Source organism: Notamacropus eugenii, chromosome 1, assembly GCF_028372415.1.
Source record: "Notamacropus eugenii isolate mMacEug1 chromosome 1, mMacEug1.pri_v2, whole genome shotgun sequence".
Lineage (NCBI taxonomy): Eukaryota > Metazoa > Chordata > Mammalia > Diprotodontia > Macropodidae > Notamacropus > Notamacropus eugenii.
Genome location: NC_092872.1, coordinates 310,072,584 through 310,078,388, shown reverse-complemented (window position 1 = coordinate 310,078,388; position 5,805 = coordinate 310,072,584). Strand labels below are relative to the sequence as shown.

The 5,805-nt window shown below is 40.5% G+C and overlaps 2 pseudogenes; both read right to left on the bottom strand.

Moving 5' to 3' along the window:
* Window positions 1–2,042: 2,042 nt before the first annotated feature.
* Window positions 2,043–2,700, bottom strand: LOC140517876 (protein ecdysoneless homolog pseudogene; annotated as a pseudogene).
* A 1,465-nt stretch (window positions 2,701–4,165) lies between these two features.
* On the bottom strand, window positions 4,166–5,590 carry LOC140517872 (protein ecdysoneless homolog pseudogene; annotated as a pseudogene).
* Window positions 5,591–5,805: the final 215 nt, after the last annotated feature.

Here is a 5,805-nt window from a genome sequence, read left to right as displayed (position 1 = left end):
TACCATGTATACCATACTATATAGAAAAGTAAGACATATAAGTGCTTAATAGAAGCTTTCTGACTACCTTTCTGTCCCTTATTTAACAAGATTTTGTCCATGATTTTCTGCTCTTTGTTTTTTCTGGGCTCTCGTGGCTTCAACTATCACTTCCTTACTAATGACTCAAATTTATACTGGAACTCGAAATCTCTTCAGATTTGTGCTCCATACCTATGGTTGGTCATTTGTATGGTTCATTCCGTCCTCTCAAACTCAATCTATATAAAGTCAAAAGATCATTTCATGTTCCTTTTTAGTTTTCTTCTTTGGGTCATCCTTTTTTGGTTCCCTACTACCTATCTAGCCTAAAACTGTTTTATTCTCAGACGTGATTGCTGTGTCAGTCAGGCTAGTCTTATTTTTTCCTGGTCCAGCACTTAGCACAGAGCCTAGTACATAGCAGGTATTTGATTATTTTGTTTCTGGATCTTTGTTTGAGCCATTCTCTTCCCTTCTTTGTTCTTTCCTCTCTATCTATCCAAGGCCTACCCAACATTTGCTCCAAGAAACGTTCCTACCAACTTCAGTTCATACTGATTTCTCACTTTTATACCCAGCACCTCTAGATTTAGTCTTTAATTGTTCTAATGAGTTTCATATGTTTTGGTCCTGTCTCCACATCTAGATTTAAAAACTTCAGGGAGCAGATAGTATCATATTTTTTCCTTATCCTTCACAAAAGCAGGCTTTTAGAAGCACTTGGTGGTTAATTAACTTTGGGAGCTCATATAGCAATGATGTGGATACAAATGATACCCTACAGGCTAAGGGTTTGCTTTTGCAATACTTTGTGAGGCCCCCTCCTGGGGGGGGGGGGGGGACTCATTCTGTAGCTCATCCTGTAACTTGAAAGTGTTCTAAAGTCCTTTTCTCCTTATCTTGAAATACCATAAAACTTCTCCTTAACTTGTACCAAAAGAATTGCTTTTGTCTCCCTTATCCTGAGTCCCCATTGTCCTTAATCTTTAACCAACCATAAAAACCTAAAATCTTCCTGTTCTTAATCTTTAACCATCATAGGACCCTGAAAATCTATAAACTATATAGCTTTGTGTCTGTATAAGCCTAGCATCCCCTCACCCAAATATCAGTACCTTTATTCAGTCACATTACCACAGTAAAAGTTCGTGTGCTTTCATGTAAATAAAAGCTCTCAATGGCTAAAAAGAACGTCATCAGTGAATTCTTTCACACTGAAACAGCCCTCTCTCTGCTCTGACCTCAACAGCAATGTTTAGCTTTTTAAACGAATGATACTTTCAAGACAAGAAAACAATATATGTGATCACTTCAATGTAAAAAAACAAAAACAGCAAAAGCTGATCACTGTGTAACTATGACTTTGTGGAAGACCCTTCCCCCAAGATGGGGCTGAAGGCAAAGAAGGAAGCTGACAGCAGCCAAGTCCAAGGCCTTGAAGGCCAAGAAGGTGGTGTTGAAAGGGTGTCCACAGCTACAAAAAGATCTGAACATCCTTCACCTTCCAGCGACTCAAGACACTAAAACTTTGGAGGTAACCCAAAAACCCTCGGAAAAGTGCTCCTTAGAGAAATAAACTTGATCACTATGCCATCATTAAGTTTCCCTTGACCCCTGAGTCTGCTATGAAAATTGAGGAAAACAACACCCTAGTCTTCATTGTGGACATGAAAGCCAACAAGCATCAGATCAAGAAGGCTGTAAAGAAGTTGTATGACATCTGTATGGCCTGATGGAGAGAAGAAGGACTACATCCAATTTGCTCCAGACTATGATGTTTTAGATGTTGCCAAAGAAACTGGAACCATTTTAACTGTGTCCAGTTATCCCACTCCACCTACAAAAAAAATTTTCCAGGAAAACAAACAAACAAACAAACAATGACCAAAACTGTCTTGAAGAGTTGAGAAAATGTGCTTCTCTTTTCTTTGAAAATATAGGAGGCTATGGGTGTAGAATTAGTGGAAAACATTTTCACCAGCTTTGGCCACCATAAAGAAGCCTAAGCCTCTTAGTATCAGGGACTCAAGATTCCTCACTGAAACTGTCTTCTTTTTTAAAAAATCAGACTGACTCTTTATTAGCTAGCAGGTTAGTCTTTCAGCTACTTGCTAGTATGTCTGTTATCTGTGTTATCAGGAAGCTGCATACCCATGGTCTATAAAAGCATGGTCCTGCCAGTCCAGGTTGGGAATGGTAGACTTCCAAGATATTTTAAACCAACTTCAGGTTGAAACCAGGTTCACAGTTGCCAAAACAAGACCATCTGCCAAAGTTTCATCATTATCTGAATCACTGCCAAGAGTTTGAGATTATTTCTTCGTCAAGTTGTCCTTTTGTTTCCAGGTTGTGAAGCTTTTTCCAATGCTAATATGTGCTAGGTTAGTTCCATGTAGGACTTGATAGTTTCTAGAGTTTCTCTTGGAGGGGCCTTTCCCTCAGAGCACTGGGTTCCAAGTACTAAGTCATCACTGCTGTCTAGGCATTCAGACCTCCCTCCCCCTTATGCAGATCATTGTCTAAGTTATCAGAACTTGTTTCACCAGAATCTGGGCCCAAAATCTTGTCAAAGTAATTGAGGAAAGAATCTGCATCCAAGGTGACATGCTCCTCAGATGGTGTAGTGCCAACGTGATACTCACAGAGCCCACAGTGGCCATGAATATCATGGTGCAATTCTTAATCATGAAATACAACACACTCTCCACATGGAAGACAAAAGCAAAACATTTATTCAGACACCAGAACACCAAATCCATCATAGTAACAGAAATCTACACACAGTAACAATGTGGAGAATACCACCATCCCCAAGCCTTCCCCTTGCTAGGCTTCCCACAAACCAGTACCATTAAACAAATCACAAGCAGGTCTCCTTAAACAAAATCACAAAACAAGCTTTTTCACTCACTAACCAGCAGCCTGCTTGCCTGTATCCTTCCTAACTTTGACTGCTCTGACCAGTTTCCTCTTAGCTCTGCTCTAGCTCTGCCTCTTTCTGTTCCACCCTTCCTGTTCCCCACTCCTCATTCTGTTCAGCAAGCTCCTCCCAACAGAGGCTCCATGTGAATCAGACTTCCATGTGACCCAAGCAGGTTATCTTTCCCATTCATTAATAGGTCCATGTGTGACATGGGAAAGATGTCCCTATTTAAATTACCATTATATATGGCCCCAAGATATTTTATATTCATTACATATGTCGATGGAGCAACTAGTATCAACAGAATTGTAACAGCAATGACAATAAGAGTATAAAACAATCTTAGGCAACTGCTGTCAACAGAACTTTATAACAATATAACAGGAATCACACAAAATAAGAACATAAAAGATTATCTTAGGGTGGGGCTTGAGCATAAGCACCCCATCATTCCCCCCTTGAATGAATGGGGTCCAAAATCTTGGGGTAAGGGGTGAAGATCTCTTCTTCCATAGCTACTTCCTGCTGAGATTGGAAGTAGAGCTGTCCCTAACTCAAGAGGTCCCATCAGTTCCTCAGCCGGTATCTGGAGCTTAGTCAATGCCAGATCCAGGGATGACACAGCACATCAGACGGGGTGACACTCACCTTAAACAATCAGGCATCTACAGGTGGAGGGTATTAAACCTGCGGAAAACAGATCTGACAAACAAGGTAAACAAGACAAAAAGCCAAAAAGGAACAAGGAGACAATGACCAGAAGCAGAGTAGATATAGGGTCAGCCATGCTTCTGCAGTCCATGAACCCACTATCATAGCCTCATTCACTCTTGTTTACTGTTTTCTAATTTGCAGTTTGGGGTCTCATTCTGGCTAGAGGTAACACTTTCTTTAATCTGAGCTGGGGCCTGGCCAATCTCCTATTCTCCTTACAAGGCGAAGAACCTGGATACAATGTTTCAGAGGGATTTGTAGGGGCAGTTCTCATCTCCCTGCTCAGTCTAATATCAAGCCTCTTTCCTCCATGCATTTTATACAGTTCATTAGTTAGAATACCATCTATTCTTCCAATATCTACCCCTTACTCTTAATAGAGCAGTAAACAATTCTTATAATCTATTCTGACCTTGAATCTGCTGGCTATTTACTCTTCTCCTTCGAGGAAATGTATCTGTTTCACTGATTCTCACCATCTAAGATACCAATGAAGAGATATTTTACTCAGCAGCAGGTCACAGATATTTTGAGTTGGTTCACCCAAAGGATGGGAGAATCGTTGGTATCTTGGATGGTGTCTTTACCAGTTGCTTCCTACAGAATCGGGGCTGTCTGAACCCTTGAGAGATAAAGCCAGTGATCATCTAAAAAGAAATTAGCTTTTTCTTTCTTAAGCTCTTCCAGATCAAAAGGCATTGCTTGTAAGGTTAAAATTTCTTCCCTTAAACTTAAATGAAAAAAGCTTTCTGACCCCTTCCCAGGTTGCTGAAACTAGTTCTCTTTATGTAAGAAAGTAGTTCTCTATGTATTTGGAGACAGATACATAGCAGAGCCTTCTGTCTCTTCCTCCAAAGTTATTCTGTTTCAGACTGTCAAGAAAGCCATTCCAAAGGGAGGTGGTGGTCATCTACGACTTTTTGAAGTCAAAGTGGATTGGATTTTAGTGCACAAAATCTCAAAGCCATGAGCCAGTTTCATGCCCAGTTCATGGGATCACATGGTGACCCCACCCACATGGTATTGAGGTGGGACCGGGAAAGCAGACTGTACCCACTGCTGACAGTCTGGCACAAAAACCTCTGTTGTACCAGCTGCCATACACTTTGTAAATGTGACTGAAGCCATTACACGTTTCTGAAAAGAACATTTTGAAAGTTAGGCAAGCTCCTAGGATCCTGTAAGTAAAAGGCCTGGACAGCTGCAGCTACCAGTGAAAGATATTGCTTCAAAATTGCCATAGCAGCAACTGAAAGGAAGCAGTGAGTCCCATGGATTGTTTTTTCTGGGTACCCTTTGATTTTTCTGTTCACTGCAGCCTGTACAGATTCTAAGGCAAGGATTTTTTCAGATGGCCTGGTGATTTATCTCCAGTGCCTGACTGATCATGGGAAGTATGGCAGATAGCCAGGCTATTTCTGCAGATTTCAATGGTGCTGGAATAATACACAGATCTCTACAGTGAAAAAACACTCTGTTGGTGCTATTGTCAATATCCAACCATTTAAGGAGAAATCCAGCAGTTTCTATCAGCAAGCACTTACTGTACATGTCTTCAGTTCTCATTACTAATTCTGGAAACTTCTTTGAATCTCCTTTATCAGGTAAACAAAAACCTGTCCTCAAGGTTATCTCTAAATTTATTTACACCAAGAGGATGAGCAGGAATGTTTTTTTCTAGGTTTGTATCTGAGATTAAAAGGTTGATTTTGTGAGGTATGGAAGATCAGCAGAGGCACATACTGGGTCATTATTGTTGCAATATGCTTCTGAAGAACCTCTGAATTTCTCTGGTATTTTCGGTTCTTCTGGTAACAATAACATCTTCCACTACTGCCAGCTTCACATTCCCCTTCTTTCTTGCCTCTGGAGAACCTAGCTTAGGGAGCTACCAGCAAGCAAGAAGTCCAAATTGGCAGGGGAAGTGCTAAGAGAAGACTTGAAGCAGGGGAATGAGAAATCATTGGCACATACCCACAACATTACTTCCCATGCTGGCCAAAAATAGTTTTCTAATTCAAGTTTAGGGATTTGATTCAAATACATCCAAAGACTTCAGAATAGGACATTGTCATGTTGTATTTCCTTAAAATCAGTAATACAATCAAGCTATTTTCAGGTTTAATACTTTTCTTTTCTGGTTAACA